The sequence below is a fragment of the Rhipicephalus microplus genome, unplaced genomic scaffold (genome assembly GCF_043290135.1).
Source record: "Rhipicephalus microplus isolate Deutch F79 unplaced genomic scaffold, USDA_Rmic scaffold_21, whole genome shotgun sequence".
NCBI classification, from domain to species: domain Eukaryota; kingdom Metazoa; phylum Arthropoda; class Arachnida; order Ixodida; family Ixodidae; genus Rhipicephalus; species Rhipicephalus microplus.
In genome coordinates, this window is record NW_027464594.1 from 52,118 (window position 1) to 73,307 (window position 21,190).

The following is a 21,190-nucleotide window of genomic DNA, read 5'->3' on the forward strand; positions in this document are numbered from 1 at the left end:
TCATCCTAACAGACTCACTTTCGGTGTGTGCAGCTCTGACAACCTCGGAACAATCTCGTGCCCTAGCAGCGTTCCACACATTAGCACCAGCGCATTTAAAACTCCTCAAATTAGTGTGGGCCCCAGGTCACTGCGGATTACAATTAAATGAATTGGCAGATGCTTCGGCACGAGCATCACTTGATGGACCAGTAATTTCAGTACTTCCCGAGTTAGAATACTTATCAGGGGTTAGATATAGGAAATTCGCTATTTTTACAGATAGTTTAGAAAATATCACACAATGGACAGATTATCAGCACCTCAAATTTCCATGGAAAGCCCAGTGGAGTCCGTCAAAAAAACTTGAAATTAGAATCTCCAGATTCCGGTGCCGTGTCCCCCCATTAAATTTTTATTTACACAGAGCTGGTCTGACACTTTCCACCTTTTGTCCGTTTTGCGAAGAATCAAAAACTATTGAACGTTATTTTGGCTCATGTCATAACTATGCATTAATTAGGAAACGACTTTTAGATATTCCATTTGCGAAGCTAGGTTTATATTTAACCACAGAAAATGTTCTAAATTTTGGTGCCTCTGTTTTGGGGAATTGCCACAGAGATGCATTCGATGCGATGTGTAATTTTATTCAAGACTCTAAACGTTTTTAAACATAAAGCCCACGTTAACAGGTACTAAAAAAACGGTTCGAAAAGTAATTTTCAATTCTGGATAAATCCGTGACATACCAAATTAATCAGGTTTGGCAAAACCAGCTGTCTGGTTGGCTCCCAAAATCAAGTTATAGCTATTAGTGTCTACTTTGTTGTTGATTCTTTTTTCTCGCTATCTAAATCTTTGGTTTCTTCTTTTTTAACATACTGTCTTCACTATACAACTCCCCCCCCCCTTTTTTTTTCGTTGTAAGCAATAATGCAGTCATCGTTCATCTGAGACTATATGTTCTCTTGGCCAATCCCCCAGAGTGGGTACGAGCCATGGATTAGAGGATACAAACAAACAAACAAACAGTGTACAGATAGATATGTGGGGTTTAACGTCCCGAAACCACTATATGGTTGTGAGAGACGCCGTAGTGGAGGGCTCCGGAAATTTAGACCACCTGGGGTTCTTTAACGTGCACCCAAATCTGAGCACACGGGCCTACAACATTTCCGCCTCCATCGGAAATGCAGTCGCTGCAGCCGGGATACGAACCCGCGACCTGCGGGTCAGCAGCCGAGTACCTTAGCTACTAGACCACCACGGCGGGGCAAACAAACAGTGTACAGTTGTTTCTGAAACACACTCACTGTCGCAAGTTGTTTCTGTCTTTTGTTCTCGCTACACAGCGACACTGGTGGAAGTGCTGGCCCACGACCCCGCCTGATGCTCCCCACTCCCTCGGGGAGCCGTTCATCCAGCCCAGACGCACTTGTCGACACTCCCGTGGATCACTTCAGTCGTCGCTTGCGAAGCCTCCCTCCAGAGTTCACCCCCTCGCAGGAACACTCCACGAGGCACCGCTCCTAACTACCAATGGCCACCGCCAGTCCACAGCAGTTACTACGAGGCAGTAGTCCGCCAACCCCATCTGAGGTGACACTTTTTTTACCGCTGGTGCCTGATCGCTTTGGTGGTAGAGCACTTGAAAACGTCGAAGACTGGCTTGATCACTGTGAACGTGTCACCAACATCAACCAGTGGTCTCTTGAACAGAGGCTCTCCCGCACCTATTTCTATATCAACGACAGCGCTCGTACTTGGTAGGAGAATAAGATGGTAGTTTGTCAACATGGAGTGACTTTAAAAGGGGAATGATTGCCACATTTGCCAATTTCGATCGGCGTGACCATGCGCAGCATTTACTCGAGCTGCGGATTCAGAAACCCAACGAAACGGTCGCAATGTGCGCTGAGGACATGGCCCGTCTCTTCAGTAAAGCTTACCCACACATGACTGACGACAAAAAGTTACGCTAAAAACATACATTTCCACAGGCTTATGTGGTGCGGGATGGCCACGGCAAGACTTAGTGTAGGGACGTTTGGCAAGGATTAGTTAGGGAATGGGTTTGCGCCCAGCCAACGTTAGTCCTTGCTGTCCCCACTGGCCTTACCAAGGACGTCATGTATGTGAACTATCCGAGGAAAACTATAGTGTAGTTGTATTGGAATACTTGTCTTTATTGCCGTGGCCACCTAAAGAAATTGAGCAACACAAGAACGCGAGAAGAAAAGAAAAAAAGAAAAAAGATTGAACAAACAATCTAGACAAAAAGTAATTATTGGAATCAATAATAAAAAACAGAACGCGAAAGAAACAAAAAAAATTGAGGCCAAGGCTAAACTCTGTTACGAAACCTATTCAGACAGATCAGACTCCCCCTTAATACAGACGTACTTAAAAAGACCAAATCATGCCGACTGAACCCTAATGCCAACCCGAGCTCCACCGTTTCCCTGCAGACCATGCTCCTCGCTCCGAAGACCATGCCGCACGATGAGAAACCTTTCAGCGGATCGAAAAGATCCTTCAGAATACTGTACTTAACACTCTTCTCGCGCGCCTTGTGCGTTAAACAGCAGTTGTTCACCGGACTTTTGCGGAACCCGCCAAGCACCGTGACGGATTTCATCAAAGAAGCTACGGCTATCGAGCGGGCGCTTCACCAACGATGTCGACAATACGATCGTTTGTCCAGCAGCGCCCACATTAAACTCACCGCTCCGACATCTCACAATCAAAGCTCGTTGCGCGATTTATAGCGAGAGATTGTTCGCCAAGAGCTGCTGAAGCTATGGACTCTGGTCATGGACCCACCTACGGCATCTGTCGCTGAAGTCGTCCGCGAAGAAATACGCCAAGCGTTTTTAACAGCTGATCCTACTCACGATCAGCGACCGATGAGCTACGCAGCCGCACTTCGCTGCCCGCCGCCCGTTGCGCCGTCGTACCGCCAGCCATCGGCAGCCATTCCTTGGTCGCCGTCTCAAAGCTGTGTCAAAACTAGACACGGCATTTGCCACATTACGAGCCCTTGCGACGTCCACAGCTTCGTAAAACAGATGCGTGACGGTGTTCACTTTGTTTTACCTGTGGAGGTGTGGGCCCCATTTTCCATCATTGCTGGCACCGCGTCGATAAGTTTTGACCTCTTCGGCAATGGTCTGACGATCGACGCGCCAACGACGACTACGCACCACGCCGGGACGCTGATTCTCAAGGACCCCCCCTTGTCTCGGTCCCATTTGGCAACCGCCGTGCCAACAATGACACAGTGTGCCTGATTACGAGCCAGGTTTGGGATGTCGACCACGCTCTCCGTCTCCGGCATATTCGCCTTCGTCGCGCCACCACACTACAGCCGACGTCAGTGGAAGGAGGTCACCATGTCCACGCCAGGGAAACTGAAACGGTGACCTCAGGGGATGAGGTTGGAGGCCGTCAAGGCGACGAAAAAAGGCCCATGTTACTCTTACCACAGGACGCCATAAAGCCGACTAGTTGTAACACCGACGAAACTGTGACCACAGATCTTACCATTTTTGTAGGCGGAGAGCAAATAAGAGCCTTAGTTGACACCGGCGCCGACTTTTATATCATAACTGAAAACTTTGCTGTACGCCTCAAAAAAGTAAAGACTACGTGGACGCGTGACCTCACCTAAGGACAGAAACGTCCAGCTGTTGATGCCTGTCGGAAGGTGTACAGCAAGACTCGACATCAGTGGCTCTTCTTTCGTGGCTACGATCGTCATCCTCACCTGATGTTGCAAGGACCTGATCATAGAGATGGACTTTTTAATAGAATATGGTGCCGTCATCAACATCCCGGACCGTTCAATTACGTTATGCAGCAGCCCTGGTTGAGTTGACTGTTCAGACGCAATACGTAACACTTTACGTATAATTGATGATGATGTAGTCGTGCCGCCACGGTTATGCACTCTTGTTTTGGTGGAAGGGCACGAAGCATTTGATGGCGAAAGCATTGCCGACCAAATGGGCTCACTGCTATGTAGCCATGGCATTTCGGTCACACGAGGTATCGTCCGTCTCACTGGTGGACGCACGAATTTACTTCTGACTAACTTTTGTGCTGAGTGCCGGTACCTTCCGAAGGGCACAGCTATCGCTTCGTACGAAAATAAGGTAGAAATGCGAGGCAGTTTATGCTTATCGGTATTGGACGAAGTGCATAATCAAGAACCAGAACCCGTTCTCGACGTTGGCACCACTCTGTCAAAGGATGACAGACAGAAACTTCTTCAGCTTCTAGCCGAATTCCGTGACTGCTTTTCATCGACATCACGAGTTGGTCGAACACCATTGACAAAGCATGGAATAATCGCCGAGGACACGACGAGACCTATTCACCAGAACCCTTTATAGTGTAGCTCTAAAGGAACGCGAAGCCATACAACAAGTCGCGAAAATGCTTGAAGATGACGTCATTCAACCGTCACAGAGCCCCTGGGCATCACCTGTATATAAAGTGCTAGTAAAGAAAAGGACGGCATTCTGCGTTTTGCGTGGACTACAGGAAGCTGAATCGGGTGACCAAGAAAGATGTGTACCCGCTCCCACGTATTGATGTCTCCCTTGACATACTTAGGCACGCTCGCTACTTTTTTTCCATGGACTTGAGGAGTGGATACTGGCAGAACGAGGTAGACCCAAGAGATCGAGAGAAAACCACTTTTGTGACGCCAGATGGTTTATACGAATTTAAAGTCTTGCCTTTCGGTTTGTGCTCCGCGCCCACGACTTTTCAAAGAAATATGAACACGGTACTTTCGTGATTGAAGTGTAAGATGTGCCTAGTCTGTCTGGACGACGTCATAGTGTTTATGACCACTTTCGACGAGCAACTCAAAAGGCTGGAAGTTGTTTTACGTGCCATACAATCAGTGGGCCTAACATTGAAACCAAAGAGTGTCATTTCTGTTTTCACGAACTTCAGTTTCTGGGTCACGTCGTCAGCATCGACGGCGTTCGGCCCGATCGTGGAAGAAATTGCCGCCGTTGCACAGTTCCGAGAACCCTTCGATAAAAAGGCTGTCAGACGCTTCCTGGGCCTTTGTGCCTATTATCGCTGGTTTATCGCAGACTTCGCCCGCATCACGTCGCCACTAACTCGTCTCACAAGAGACGACGTTGCCTTCGAGTAGAACGAAGAACAGGAGGCTGCCTTTAATGAACTGCGTCAACGTCTTCAAACGCCCCCGGTGCTTGCCCACTTCGACAAAGAAGCCTCGACGATGCTTCACACAGACGCTAGCAATGTAGGTCTGGGGGCTGTGCTTGTGCAACGCCAAGAGGACACAGAAAGAGTGATCGCCTACGCAAGCCGTACACTAATACGTGCAGAGGCTCACTATTCAACAACAGAGAAAGAATGCCTCGCCGCAGTATGAACAGTAACGAAATTTTGCCCGTACTTGTATGGCCGGCACTTCAAAGTTATTAGTGACCATCACTCCCTTTGCTGGTTAACTAATCTAAAAAATCCCACTGGCTGATTAGCGCGTTGGAGCCTAAGGCTGCAAGAATTTGACATGACGGTCGTACACAAGTGGGGAAAGCGATATATGGACGCTGACTGCCTGTCCCAATCATCAATACAGTCCACTTCCCTACCTGATGAGGATGAAACTGCATTTCTTGGGGTCCTTGACACGTCTACTATTGCCCAACAACAACCTGATGACCCTAAGTTGCTTGGTTTGATTAATTACTTGGAAGAGTGATCTCAGAGAGCACCCAGAGTTTTTGCAAGAGTATTGTCGTCGTTTTCCGTGCAGAACAGCGTCCTATACTAAAGAAAATTTTCGCCAATCGGATCTCTCCACTTGCTTGTCGTCCCGGCAGCTCTCCGCACTGAAGTGCTTCAAGCTTGTCGCAACGACTTGACTTCTGGTCACTTAGGCTACACGCGCACATTGGCGAGAGTTCAGCAAAGATATTACTGGCCAAGGCTCACCGCTGCTGTGAAGCAACACATTCGTAATTGTTTGGACTGCCAGCGACGTAAGTCTCCTCCGACAAAACCAGCCCACCTGCTGCAACCTGTTCAGGTGCCAAGTACACCATTCCACCAGATCGGAACGTATATCTTAGGTCCACTTCCTACTTCTGCTGCAGTGAACCACTGGGTTATCGTCGCGACGGATTACCTTACCCGGTACGCCGAAACGAAGGCTATGCAACGAAGCACAGCAGCGAAGATAGCCAAATTTTTCACAGAAAATGTTGTACTGCAACATGGTACACCATCCGTCATGATAGTAGACCACGGGCCTGCATTCACGGCAGCTTTTCTTGAGCACATCTTGATGTTAAGTGGAACGACTCATCGAAAGACCACTGCCTACCACCCTCAGACGAAAGCACTGACAGAGCTCCTGAAAAAGACAATTGAAGATATGCTGTCGATGTACGTGTACGTTCGACATGAAAATTGGGACGAGATCTTGCCCTATATTACGTTCACGTACATTACAGCCAATTAAGAAACGATTTACATGAGTCCATTTAGCCTTGTTCACGGACGAGAGGTACGGACAACGCTAGATGCCATGTTACCGCATGAAAGGGACGACAATGACACGGGCGCCGACATATATGCCGAACGCGCGGAAGAAGCCAGGAAGCTCGCACGCTTGAGAATCCGTTAGCAACAACATTACGACGCAGGTCGCTACAATGCCCACCGGAGAGCAGTAACCTACAAAGCCGGTGACCGAGTGTGGGTTTGGATACCCATACGAAGACGTGGACTGTCCGAGAAACTTTTAAGGCGATACTTCGGACCATATAGAGTATTGCAAAAGTTAAGTGACGTCACCTACGAGGTCGTCCCCGACAGTTCTTTTTGCACCAGGCGTCAACCGCAACGGTCTGAGCTTGTACATGTGGTACTCATGAAGCCATATGTCAGTGATTGACTGCGTTTTCCCACAACCATCGCTCGGAAGTAGCATGGGGGCGATACTCCTATAAGGAGGGGCTAGTGGCACGTGTATATACGTAAAAGAGAACGACGATTGAGGTGTTTCGCAGACTCCGGGTAGCAGGACAGGAGGCTGGAAGAGGGAAGAAGAAGAAGTGTACAGTTGTTTTTGAAACACACCGTTTCATGGTCGCAAGTTGTTTCTGTCTTTTGTTCTCGCTACACTGCGACAGTATAACGTTCGTGCTGTGAAGGTTGTATGCTGCCAGTGTACGGGTGTCGAGGGAAACTAGTCAATCTGCTCAGAGCGGCTGTTAGCACTGGAGACGACACAGAATATTCTGGTGACGTAAACTATTGATTGATTTGCGAGAAAGGAGAATAATTAATTGATTATCCGTGCGATGATATCAGAAGAGTAAAGTATTCAGGAAGGTTCTCAGACCGGCGTTGCCTATGAAAGTAAATACACATAATGGCCACTTTGCTACTCTGAACACTTAAATACTGCCATTTTGTAAAATTTAGTAATGGGGGGGGGGGTTTAGTTAGTCAATGGGGCCGTGGCAGACCTACGGGCAGTAAGAGTTGACCAGTGGCGAAGTTTGGTAATAGTGCGACAATTTACAACGTCCAGACCAGCACCTGCGTTCTCGTAAAAGAAAATCGAGAGAGAGGAAGAAATGACGATAGAAAAAGAAACACCGAGGATCGCTTCGTCGTAAAGGAATCGGTACAACACTAAAGTAAGACGTGTCCTTACAAAAGTAGTTCAATGCTTATACTGTATACATGGATATCGGAGAGCTTGCTACAGCACCGTTTAACGTGAATGCATTCACGTTGACGCTTAGTGATATGTCTACATCTTGACGACTAACGTCCATGGTTAATGGTTAACAAACCCTCGTGGTCATAGATGCTTGCGGTAGCTGTAGTAGCTAAGGATCAGAGCGAAATCAGTGCACGTGGCCTGACAGCCAGAAGAGCGGCACTGCGCGCTGAACATGCGCAAAGGCTGTCTACTTGCGGCATGCCAAAGGTATTGAATACCACTGCCCGACTACAGGGAAACGCAACATGCGTCGAGTCGGCCATGGTCGTGTCTTGCCTGTTGGCCGGCCGGAATTTTTCGTGGTGAGAGCGTAAAAGAGGAACGTGGACTTGTACCTATAGGCAACGCAAGCGTGCGTCGCAGAACTATTTTTCACATGAACGGTGCGCGCGGACGGATGCATGGATGGACGGACGCATGCACGGGTTGTAGCTAGAATGAACGGACGAACTGAGGAACGAACGGACTGATGTACGCCTCGCCCCACTCATCATCATTCACTCCGTGGATATTCTGTGATTTTTTTTATGGACGGGTGCTATAAGCGAGCCCGACACCGGGGGTAAGGTCACCACCTGGCTGTGCGTTAAGGTGTTTAAAAATTGCAGATATCCTATTGGATACGCACCGAATGAAATGGGTGCATAGAAATAGTGCGGTAAACGAAGTAATCGTGGATGTCATGGCCATGAAGCATTACATCACTTTACCAAAAATTATGCGAGAGGGCTATGTTAGTTAAAAAAAGAGGAGGAGGAGGAGGAGGAGGAGGAGGAATAAATGAGGAAGGACAGGGAGGTTAGCGTAGTTAAAAAAAAGTGCTCGCGTAAACCTTGCAGAAGGTTCGACCATGGCACAGTGGATAGCGTGCCCGACACATGCTTTCGCGGACCAGGAGGACGGGAGTTGGACTCCCTCTGACAGACTTTCTTCGTTTGTCTTTTGATTGTGTGAATTTCCTCGATGTCATTTCCACGACGGAAATACGTACGTCACTGAAGTCTTCGTCGACACCAGCATAAAACGCTTTCGTGTTGAACGAGAAGAGGAAATTATAAGGGCTCGTTTTTCTTTGTAAGACACAATATTTATTAGAACTAGCAGGCAACAGTGGCAAGGAAAATATAGAGGATGTTATCTCTAGTAAATGTAAATGTGAAAAAACAAACATGGACGAAAAGATAAGTAGCCGTGGACAGGGAGTGAACCTGTTACCTTGGAACCCATGGCCACGGCTAATTAACTTTTCGTTGACATCAATGTCTGTTAGCTTTGATTTATTCGAGTTAAGACAAGCATAAAACAAAATGATATTATTTCTTGCCTCCCGTCGCGGGGGTAGAGCTCAGCTTTTTTAGGACTGTATAGACGTAAGGAGATAAGACAGTGAGGAGAGAATAGTAAATAAGATATTATTTTGTCAGTGCAGTCGTTAGGCTATTTGGTGGCGAGGTCCGTAGGTGCCGCTAACTTGAGCAAGGCTCGCAAGGCTGTATCCTAGACAGAGCGCAATAGAGGAAGTTTCCGTTGTAACAGGAAGAGCATGCAGTGCGTGGCATCATCCATGCTACTACGTGGGAAGAGAAGTTGAGGAATGGCAAAAGGTAAGAAAGGATTGAGGGAGTGGCAGAGAGATATAGGTTGAAACACGCAGCATTGATTTGACTTGGAACCCCCCTCCCCAAATTGCGTCACTAGAGTGAACTGCACATAACGAATAGATAGGTTTTAGAATTGCTGGAAGCCTATCTTGCCTATACCTTTGTGTCACATGAGGGTAAAATTTATTTGCAGCGTCAAGGAATTTGTATCCGGTCTTGTGTTTCTTCTTTGTTGTGCAACATTTTTCTTTCACAGGTTGACGAAACACGGGAGCAGGTTTTTAGCAGTGACATGGTTTTTAAAGTTTTTAGATACGTAGATGATTTTCTGATTTTACCGAAAAAACAGGATGATTCGACAAACAAAGTAATGGTGGAAAAGGTTTTCGAGACTTTTCGACAGAACAGTTAAGACCAGTCTTTTACGCATGAGCTGCCTGACAATTGAATCCTAAAGTTTCTATATTTAAAACTAACGCTTTGTGACAACCATGTTTGCTGGTGTTTTTCCCCCGTGCGAAGAAGGAGCTTTCACCCTGTGGTTCAGCTCACTCAAACACTGAGAAGGGGAGCATTGCAGTGCTTTCCCTGGGGTCCACACGTTGGAAGTCGTGTGCGCCTTTCATGAGGTCTAGTTTTAATGAACACTTACACCGTTTGAAGGTAGCCGGGTTCCCTCGCTCGATTTTGTATGTGGTAGCGGAATGTTTTCTGCAGAAGGTAAAAAAGGCCCGGCCAAGGCACGTATGAAAGGCGTGTGAAACATTTATGGGGAGTAAGCTTGAATATGCCTCGGCTATTTGGAGCCCTCATCAAGCATACCTTATTAACGTTTTGGAATCCATACAGAACCGTGCGACCAGATTCATCTGTTCCAGGTACAGCCATGATGAAAGTATTAGTGCCATGAATTCATCCCTGGGACTCGAGTCATTATGATTTCAACTTAAGATTGTAAGGCTGTGCTTGTTCCATAGACTCTATTACAACTTCCCTCAACTTCATGGTAAACTTCCAAACCCCCCACACCATACACCTCTCCGCCATTGTAACTCTTGCAGCGTCCAGCGGTTGCACGGTTCAACGTCTACTTTCAATCAATCTTTTTTGCCGATCGCCATTGCAGAGTGGAATATATTGCCAGATAGTGTTGTCACCGAGCATAGCCCCATTGTGTTTCAGCAGTTGCTTACTGATGACCGCACGCTGTAATATTCATTACGATCTTACACTGTTCTTCATGTCTCGTTAAATTGTAATGTTGTTATTTTGCACTCAACAGGTAATCTATTTCCCTGAGATGTGTGTTTCAAATTTGTGACCTGATGAGTCTCCTGTCTAACATTTTGTGTTACCCAACCACCCAACCCCTTATGTAATACCCCAACCGTGGCCTTTAGGGGAAAATAAGTGATGATGATGATGAAAGGATAAAGAACGGCTGGAGGTGGTATCTTCTATTCATAAGGTTTCACTAAACCTAAAAAAGGTGGCGAGCCGGCATGGTGTACCGCTGTTGTTCACCGCCCCAAACAAACTGGCGAAGTTGTGACCTCGCATCAATGGAAGTCATGCTCAACAGCCGAAAGGCTGCAAAAAGAAAAATGCGTGGCCGTTCACGTAGTGCACCACTGAAGTGGTTTATGCAATTGGAAATTGCCCTATCATACGGGAATAGCTATGTTGGCCACATTGGGTGCTGCGTCAATGATCGAGCCAGAGAACACGCTCTGGCTGTAAAGAATAAAGATGGTGCGCATCTAAGCGTGTATGTTACGGCTCTTGGATGCACACCAGACTTCACGCAGAGATGGATCTTGGAAGAAGTACAAACAAGCTAGCACGGGAAATTTGGGAGGCATATCACATAAAGAAACGGGGCAATAAGTGTGTTAGCGAAACGTAACTAAACCTGTATGAGTCAGAAACACGTTATCTATAGGTCATGTCCAATAGCGTGATTAAGTAAGAAAAAGGATGATCATGTTGCGCATGTGTCCACGAAGAGTAGGCTTATATTTGCCTGTTTTTTCAAGGAATAAACAGTTGTGAGCACCCGTATTGTTACGCCTGGGAGTCCACACCGACTATCATTGCCTTTGCAAAGGCAATCTGTGTCAAGTCTAGCGAGCGAGCCCACCTGACGTCATCATCTCAACGACATCATGCAAGCGGCGCCATTCAGTCTGGCGAGTCTCACGCAATGCGTGGCAACATCACTCGTACTTAGGTGCAACCCAGCGCAGCAGCTCCGGAATTGAGGATCATGACGCAGCCGAGCAGCGGTTCCTGACAGAAAGAATCTGACATCACAGCCAGCGGCGCTTCTGATTGGACGCTGGTGACGTAAAGGTCAACCCGGTGCCTATAAAAAAGCCAAGAGGCGCGTTGCCAGCAGCTGACCTATGCGTCAGAGAACAGCCGTAATGTGCGTAAGAGAGAAGACATCTCGTCGTTTCGAGTCGCCAAGCTGTCGGCGCTGCCGGTGTCCTTGTAAGCGACGAGTTTTGTGGCGCCCTTCGTTACCTCATCAGTGGCGAGCATCGTAACAGTGGATGACAGCTGCGGGATAGGCCGACATCAGCGACATCGATGCGGTGAGTGCCTGATGTTATCCCCTCAGTTCACCAGACTACTCTATCACAGGTTATAGTAGTTTAGAGAAGGTCTGCGTGAACCATTGGTGAGTGAGCTTTCATCGTTTCACGCCAAGTCAAAGCGCTTTGAAACCAAAATTAATGCGGAGGGTGTAAACACGGCTGTGTTAAAAATTGCTTGCGTGTCTTGCTAGTCGACTTATAGTGGGTATTGCAAGTAGATTCTAAACAGGGGCAAACAGCAAGAGGCTAGTGTGAACGATGGAGAACCTTAAAGTGAAGGAACTCATCAAAATTTGAGAGGAACTCGGCATTACTTTGGGCACTGCGAAACAAAATCAAGCGATCTTCGAGATCGGGAATGATGAAAGAGTGTCAGCTGAGGAAGTCGATGAGGCCTGGGCGGATATCAAAGCACACCACGAGGAGGCTGAAAGGCGAGAACGTCGAGAGCGTGATGAAGCTGCGAGACAGGAACGCTTCGAGTTGAAACGAATAGAATTGGGAATCCTAAAGTGTTCGCAGGTGCCTAGCGTAGCTTCTGCGACAGTTAGGGTCAGCCGTTATAAAATTTGGGACCAACTGCCACCATTCGTAGTAGGCGAGGACATGGCGAAGTATCTCATGAACTGTGAACACGTCGGGGAGCGAAATGCTTTGGGGTGGTCTCTTTGGGCGCGGAACCTGTTAGCTCTTCTTCCCGGCGAAGTGTCTGACGTGATAACGTGCATGTCGAGGGAAGCGTTTGAGAGCTTTGACGAAGTTAAGGAAGTGCTTTTGCGACGTTATAAGTTGTCACCCGAGGCTTCCAGGCAAAGATTTCGGTGTGCTAAAAAGGGAAATGAGTCACACGTTGACTTTGAGTTTCGTCTTAAAGCCGATTTAATTAAATGGCTCAAGGGCGAAGCTGTTTATGACGATCGCGGTAAAGTTATAGAATGAATAGCATTGGAGCAGTTCTACCGCTGGGTCTAGGAGGATGTCAAGCTTTGGCTGCAGGACAAACTTGGTGAAATACAGGCTAACAAGGCGGCAGAGTTAGCTGAGGAGTATTATAGTCGCCGAAAGTTCCATAGCAGGGCAGTGCGCGTTGAAAAGGATGAAAGAAAAGAGGGCTTTTCAAAGAAACCTGATCAATGGAAACCCGCTCCGCACCATAATTTCAAGAAGGACCCGTCTCTTACGAAGGACCCTATAGGGGAAGGGCAAACGGAAGTGGAGAAATCGAGTGAGGTTCCTGAACAACACACTGATACCACACGGGCATTTGAATCACGGTAGCCGCTAATCTGCTACAACTGCAAACAGGAAGGGCACATCGCGATAAACTGTGAGCAAAAGTTTGCTTTTGCAACAATCCGAGAATCGGAAAAGAAGTTGTGGTTGTTAAAGCCATATCTCCAAGAAATTAGTGTGAATGGGAAAACGTGTCGAGCACTTCGAGACTCAGCGGCAACCATAGACGTTGTCCATACTTCGTTGGTGTCTCCAGACGACTTTACAGGAGAATGCGCGTGGATCGGGCAAGTCGCCGAGGAGCAGAGTGCTTGCTCACCAATCGTCAAGGCTGCCATTGAAAGCCCGTTCGGTAAGCTTCACACCGAAGCGGCTGTGTCTGCCATGCTTCCCGATCGTTTTCCTTATGCTTTTTTCCAATACCTCTGAGCAGCTCCTCAAAGAGCAGGGTAAATCGTTCTTCTCCAACTTAGCGTACATGACCCTCACGCGATCGCAAGCGTGGAGGCTTTCGCAGGAACTTGATCTCGTTCAGTGTAGTGAAACAACACCTGCTTAAGAAGCTGATCTGCGTGACCTTGAAGACGAGGTGATGGTAGGTCCGTTCGATTCACCTGCACTGGTCGGAACCGGTTCACGGCTGTGCACGCGAAGTTCAGAAATTGTGCAGCGTGAGTTCAGCGGTGCAGGCACAGCACGACACCCGAAACAAACGACGATGTGCCGACAAGGTGTGGTCCTTATTTCTTTTCGGTTAATTTACACCATTCAGCAAACACCGTCCTATGGCGAAACGCACATGCGGACAGTTTATGAGGCGCAAACATCTTGGCAAAACACACCGCATTTGTAGAGGCGGGTACGGCGCCTAAGCCACCTACGTCTAAGTGCTGCGTCGTCTGCTCAGCTGCACGCGCGCCTGCACCAAGCCGGCACCGTCAGCGAAGGAGGTGCAGGAAAATTGTGAACCGGTGCTGCACCTCTCCTGCACCTTTCGAAACGAATGGCAGGGTTCAGCGGTCGTCAATGCTGCCCCGCTGAAACGAATGGTAAGGTGCAGTGCCTCGTGAACTGGTTCACGTGGTGCAGGCGAATCGAACGGACCTGGTGCCTCGGACAGGTAATTCTCCGGGTGAGTCATTCGAGCCGCCCGTCGCGGAAGCCGTCTCTGTCAGCGGAGGAGACGACATGACGCCATTGGATGAGAGTGAGAGTGCAACACTCTCGCCTGTAGCGGAAAGTCTAAGTGAGCTGTCGAGGCTTGATCGAGAAACGCTCATTCGAGAGCAGCGCGAGGACCTCTCAATTAAAGCGCTAATGGAAAGCGTAAACTTGGGAAAAAAGAAAAAGAATGTTTCCTTTTTTGAGAAAGCAGGGCTCCTGTATCGGAGCAACACAAATGCGCAAGGTCGCAAGTATGAGAAGCTTTTGGTGCCACAAAAGTGTCGTCGTCAACTATTGGAACTGGCGCATGAAAATGCGTGGGCAGGGCATCTCTGCATAAAGAAGGCCAAGGCTAGAGTTTTCGTTGAGTTTTACTGGCCGAAATGCTGGAAGGATATCTAACACTTTGTACGCTCATGCGACACTTGTCAGAAAGCGGGGAAATACTTAGACAAGTAGAATCACCCATGAAGCTTGTGCTAACTATCACATAACCTTTTTGGCGTCTAGTAATTGATATCGTCGGGCCATTGCCAGAGTCAAGGCAAGGTTGTCGGTCCATCCTGATGGGCCTAGCTCTGTGTATAGCCACTAAATTTCCAGAAGCGATACTACTCAAGGAGCTCGATTCCCCTCATGTCGTTCATGCACAGCTATCTATATTATCACGCGTCGGCTTTCTGTCTGAAATCCAATGCGACAATGGTAGTGTCTTCACCAGCTGCCTTACCTCTACATTTTTTTGGATAAGTGTGAAATAAAAGTAGTGCACAGCTCGATCCACCACCCGCAATTTAATCCGGTAGAGCGTATGCATTCCGTTCTGAAACGCATATTGAGAGCTTTTTGCTACGAGCACAAATTCGACTGGGAAGTCTGTATTTCTCCCGCTATCTTCGCTTTGAGATCAGCTCCTCGTGAGAGCACTGGTTTTAGACCTACAGAGCTTGTGTATGGCAGAAGTTTCAGAACACCATTGCGACTGCTATACGAGTCCTGAGAGGGATTCAATGAGGTCCCTAATGTAGTTGCGTATGTTCTAGACCTCCGTCTGAGGCTTGGAAAAACGAAAGATCTTGTGGAAAGCCACATGAAGGAGCACAAGTGTTGTCGAAGAAGTACTACGACAAATCGGCGAAGAGACGCACATTTGAAGTCGGTTGTCAGGTAACGCTGCTGCGGCCGTCCAAACGGAAAAAGTTTGAGGTTCATTGGGAAGGGCCCGCAAAAGTAATATCGAAGCTTTCAGATACCAATTATGAAGTGAAATTAGGAAGGCTGCTGAACAAAATTTACCATAGTAACTTGATGAAACCATACGTTCAATGTCAAGTGGTAGTAAATCTGCTTTTGAACGCTTCAGAGGAAGAGGGAGCAGAAATTTTGACTTCTAGTGGTGTAATCGAAAGGAGATCGGGGATAATCTTAAAGCAGTTGAACGTAGAGCCTAGGTTAAGTCAAGTCCAGAAGGAGGACTTAGAAGGGTTGTTTCCGAGTTTTAAGACGTGTTTTGGACCATCCCGGAAACACGACGGTGATTGAACACGATATTGTGCTAATTTGTGAGGAGCCAATCCGTAGCAGGCCGTATCGATGTTCCCCTGTGCAAAAGCAGATCATGAAAGGGGAGATCGATAAAATGCTAGAGTTGAGAGTCATAATACCATGCGTTTTAGTTAGTACCTTCTTCACCTTTCGGTCACTCGCTGGCGAGTCCGGGCAAAACGGTTACGCATCCTTTTATATTCCATTAAACTCCTAGTTTTCTAACTTAATCTTTTACAGTCTATTTTAATGCAACATGACAAAGAACCTTCCTTGATGATATTTCATTTACTTTGGCTCGTACCACCCAATTCCATTTTAATTATTACGGAACTGGCCCTTGGTGGCACGAGAGGATAAAATACGAAGAGTGTAAACATTTACTCGCATGTGGCTGTACACCTCAGCGCTATAACAAAGCAAAAAATTTGCTCAATATACGATTGAAGATTTCTTAGTGCTGCAACGTCCCGAGTGGAAAGCTGGTGCCTGAGTGTTTGTGTTCGCCTATACCATGCCTTGAAACAAGCATGAGATTTAGAATTTATACTCGACGTCCTGAACACGAAAATGTGCCTAACTTGGTTGTGGAGAGAGGTGTAAACCGTGAATGATCAAATGACAACAGAATATTTCTTGTGATAATCCTATAGGTTATTTTGACCAGGTTTTTAATACTTGTGGTTGCTGTTTTTATTTCAGAGAACTTCGGCTTGTATAATTGACTCTGAGCAGCCGGCATATGAATGAAAGGCACACGGGCACTGCAATAATGAATTAACTTCAAAGGTGCATAGAAGAGTTTGGTATGGAAGAAAAAAAAGTGTACGCAGTTACTGACGCCGGTTTCAACATAAGGCGCGCAGCGACTCTCGCTCGCACAGAACACCACTTATGTATAAGGCATGCCTTACATAATTTGGTCACCAAGGACGGATTAGGAAGCGTCCCAGAATTTCACAGCTTGTTGATAAACTGTCATGAAATTGTGAAGACTGCGCATTATCGAGCTTCGGAGCTTCAAGAGGTTGCGGACTCTGAACTTGATGCCACGGTACAATCGTTGGTAAGCACTGCGGAAACGCTCGAACACGACGAAAACGATCCAGTACTTGATGAAGGCTATCAAAACAGCGAACACTCGTACAATGCCGCTCTAGTGGCACGGGGAGGAGCAGTCACCATGAAGCTTGACACGCCTACCAGGTGGCATAGCATATTGGCGATGTTCGAGAGCCTCCTAACCAATAAGGCTGCGCTTAGAAGGTTGCTGGCTAAGCTAGGGCACCCGTTCCCGGGCATTGAAGACTGGTGTCTTATTGAAGAAGTTGTAAACTTTCTGAGCCAATGTAAGAGCACAGTGGAGCTGTTTTCGCAGTAAAAATCAAGCACGTTCAATTTGCTCATAGTCATTAGAAGCGAGCTTCTCACTTCATTGAAAGACACATCAGGAAGTAGCGACGTGCAAGAAATGAAGAGAGAGATGTTGCAGAGGTTTGAACACAGGTTTTTTCTTACCGATGCTATGGTCACGGCATCACTTCTTGATACCAGATTCCAGAACCTACATGCCGTTTAAGAGTACCTGACACAGAAGAACACATCAAAACTGGAATTTCTAGCGAAGCAGGTGCGTCGCCATATTAAAGGATGCGATGTCATAAGCACAACTGAACGTGACATGCGCACTAACAGTGACGCTTTGACGTCCTTAGCCCGGCGTCATTCCAATACACCACAGCATTAGACAAATGAGATCAATTTAGAATGTCACGCACTGTTAAGTAAGCCTTGCGCCCAAGTAAACGACGTGCTGAAGTTTTGGAAAGACACTCAGAACGAGCTGCCATTTTTATACATTCTTTTCTGCCCAGTTGGTTTTTTTGCTCGTTTGATGCCTGTTTTCCAGGTTTCTTTGGTTCCCAAATAAATATTCTACATTATCCACGGCATGGTGTGCTTGTTTTCTCACTTACACGTAAAAAAAAAATTGGTATGACTAACATAGAAAGTTGCACCGAAGTCGAATTACGTTGTGCATCCTGAAAAATATTTTTGAGAAATAACTGTGCATCCGAGCAAATATTGCATTTGCTCTCATCTGCGCAAATGACCGTCGACAGGATTTTGTCTTTTATCTTGAGGGGGGATGCAAACCCTTCTTTCAACTTGCATCACGGCTGAAGGAGAGGGGGGGTCGTGTTGGTGTCGCTAGAGCGGGTAGCAAGTGCTGGCGTGGCTTGAGGGGGTTAAATGCCCCTTTTGCACCACCCGCCTCTCCCACGCCCATGTCTACACTTCATTTATTGAACACTGTGCTGATGACTAGTTGACTAAATGGGCAAATTTTGTTTTCTTCCGCATCTTATACCACTGCATAAAACATTCTCACATTGTGAAAATTAGGTATTTCGATTCGTTTGAAGGAAAGTTACATTCAAAGAACGACAGATACTCAAAAAAACGATTTTATGCAATCGCAATAAGAAAACTCGTAGCAGAGGTGCTTCTTTTTCGCGCAGCGTATATTGTAAAAGTAAGATCTGATTCGGAACTAGCGAACGTATACCTAACCGAGTGACGTGTGTCGGTGCTTGCTCATTGTTCAATGAAAGAAGGTTTCATGAAATATGACTTAGCCAACAACAGCAACAAACTGCGGCATCTTAAATTTAAAAAAAAAACAAGCGAAGTGCTGCACATTCGTGATAGAACATGGACATAGATTGAAATACGCGTTATTTTTATATGAAAGCGAAATAAAAACTATTTTACAAAATGCTTTGCATTCATCGTGATTTTGACACATCTGTGTAGTGTCCTTTATGCTATTTGAATGAGCATCTCTGAATTTCAACTAATTCAGTAACCTGTGGCAGAACAGCCTTTTGAATATTTAGTTTTGGTTTCCGCGTTGCCGGTGCCACCACCGCCGACGAAAATTGACCGCGCGCCGCCACCGCCTACTCCGGACGACCCCCACGCTGCCACCGGTCGAAATCGCCTCGAGGCACGCCTCTAAACGTTGCTAGGCGCGTAGATGCTGTTCATGACAGTGTGACTTAACAAAAAGAATCGCGTTAAGTGGGTTTAACAAATCGTTTTTATGTATAAAAACTTGCCAAATAAGGGTGTATATTTATTATTTTGTAAAACAAACATCCCGTTAGAATAACGATAACCTTTTTGTTTTTCGCACTATCGTTCTCTGGCGTTTGGTGAGAGCACTAGTTTGTTACGTAGTCGTGACGTACTTCCTGAGGCCAGATCTCGTGGAGTGTCCACCCTTAACTTTTTCTCTGTGGCTCTGGGAGAGATGCACAGCATTCGTCGAGGAACACAATGTCTGTCGCGTCGCACTGTCGCACACACACGCACGCACTGTCACACGAACGCGCAGACATTGCTACTGAGGCTAGGCTTAAGCTATTCACCTCTAGTCGTGGTGCATTACATAGGTGGCGCCAGCTACTAGCTAAATAGTTGCTTTAAAAGCTCACAGGAATACACCAAATCAGGGAGTACAAGGTGATATGGGATGGACATCATTTGAGGGCAGGGAAGCTAGCAGCAAGATAAAACTTCAGAAGCTATTGAGAGAAATGGGGGAGAAGCGTTAAGCTAGGAAGGTTTTCAGCTACTGGTACATGAAGAATGTCGATACAAAAGGCATGAAGCGAACTAGGAAATTGACTGGTAAATACTTAAAAAAACAGCAGGTGGCCACACCAAAAAGAACTATCGGTTAAGGAGAAAGTGAAGGAAACGGAGACTGACATGTAGAGAATTGGCATAATTAAGAAGTCCGCACTTTTAAGAAGGAAACTGCCAAGGAAAGAATCTATGATATTACTCGGGGTAGTTCTCTACTGTTTGAGGCCAGGACGGGAGTATTGCGAATCAAGACAAATCGGGCCAAATACGAAGGGGTAGTATGCAGTGCATGTGGAGAGGAGGAGGAAACTGCTGAACACTTGATAATGTTCTGTAAAGGGCTTCACCCTATAGTTCAGGATGATGGCGCAGAGTTTTTCAAAGCACTGGGGTTTAGGGACAGGGAGGGCAAAATAGACATTAAGCGGGTAGAATTAACTAGAAGGTTATCTGATTGGTGGCTAAAGTCAAGGCACGAGTGAAAATTAAAATCTTCACTGCAAAATAGCAGTCCTCAACTTCAATATTTAAAGGAAAAAAGGTAAATCTAGTGGTTAGTTCACTAAATATTGCGGCTAAGTGGCGTTAGCCGCCGCCCGATCTAAAGGTTACAGCCACATCCATCCATGCATCCATCCATAGTTTACATGATTGTGATTTTGTGATTTTCAGTTCTACTGTGGTCAATATAGTCGTCATCGAAGTGGATTTCACATACTGTGCACCAGCCTTGACCTTTCTGGCTGCCCTTTATAAACCCTTGCCGACCCTTCTCAGCCATCCTTTCTCCTGCTTGTCCCCTTGCATCAGCTTCTTTGGTATGACTTCTGGCATCGGAAGCCTTAGATCCAGATGCCTTAGCCACTGGTTTGGCAGGTACAGTACTGGCAGGTATGTCAGTCAATGCTGAAGCACCTTCTCCGCTTCCCGCTTGATCCTGGTGTGCGGAAACTTCACCTTCCTGATCATCAGCTTCATTAGCATCTCCTTCAGCACATTCACCAGTGTCGTGATCCTCCTGTTCTTCAGCTCCTTCAGCACCATCTACAGTGTCCTCCATGGTCGGCTCTGCAGGATCATAGAGGTCGCCAGCCTGTGCGCCAGATGCCTCCCCTACTTCATGCTCCGCTGCAGCAGCCTCTTCTTGGGAAGTGCCTTGCTTTTTAGGCCGATCCTGATGCTTTCGTACGCCGTCATGCCATGGCACTCCTCTTTTTAAAGCAGGTGATCGAGACCGCTCGCCGCTGGGACCCGAGCGCTTGCGGTTCCTACGACCGTATCCACCTGGGCGATTTCCATAACGGACATTGTATCCCTGACGTGGCCGGTAGCGGTCCTGCAGATCATAGCGGTGCCCATATTTTGATCGAAAGGAAATGTTGCCTCCGAATTGCGTCATGTCGGGAGTCATGCTGCCGCCCATGAAGAGAAAGTTATCATGCGGTGCACACATGGGGCCACAACTCACCACTGGATATAACTGCTGCTGGCAGAAACCAAAAGGTGGTATTCTATTTTGCCAGGGGCTCTGAGGAACAGATCTTCTCGACATGATACTGCACGTAGAAGTGTGGTCCGACGACAAGTGCTGCCCAGACGCTGGAATCGATCGGACTCTGATG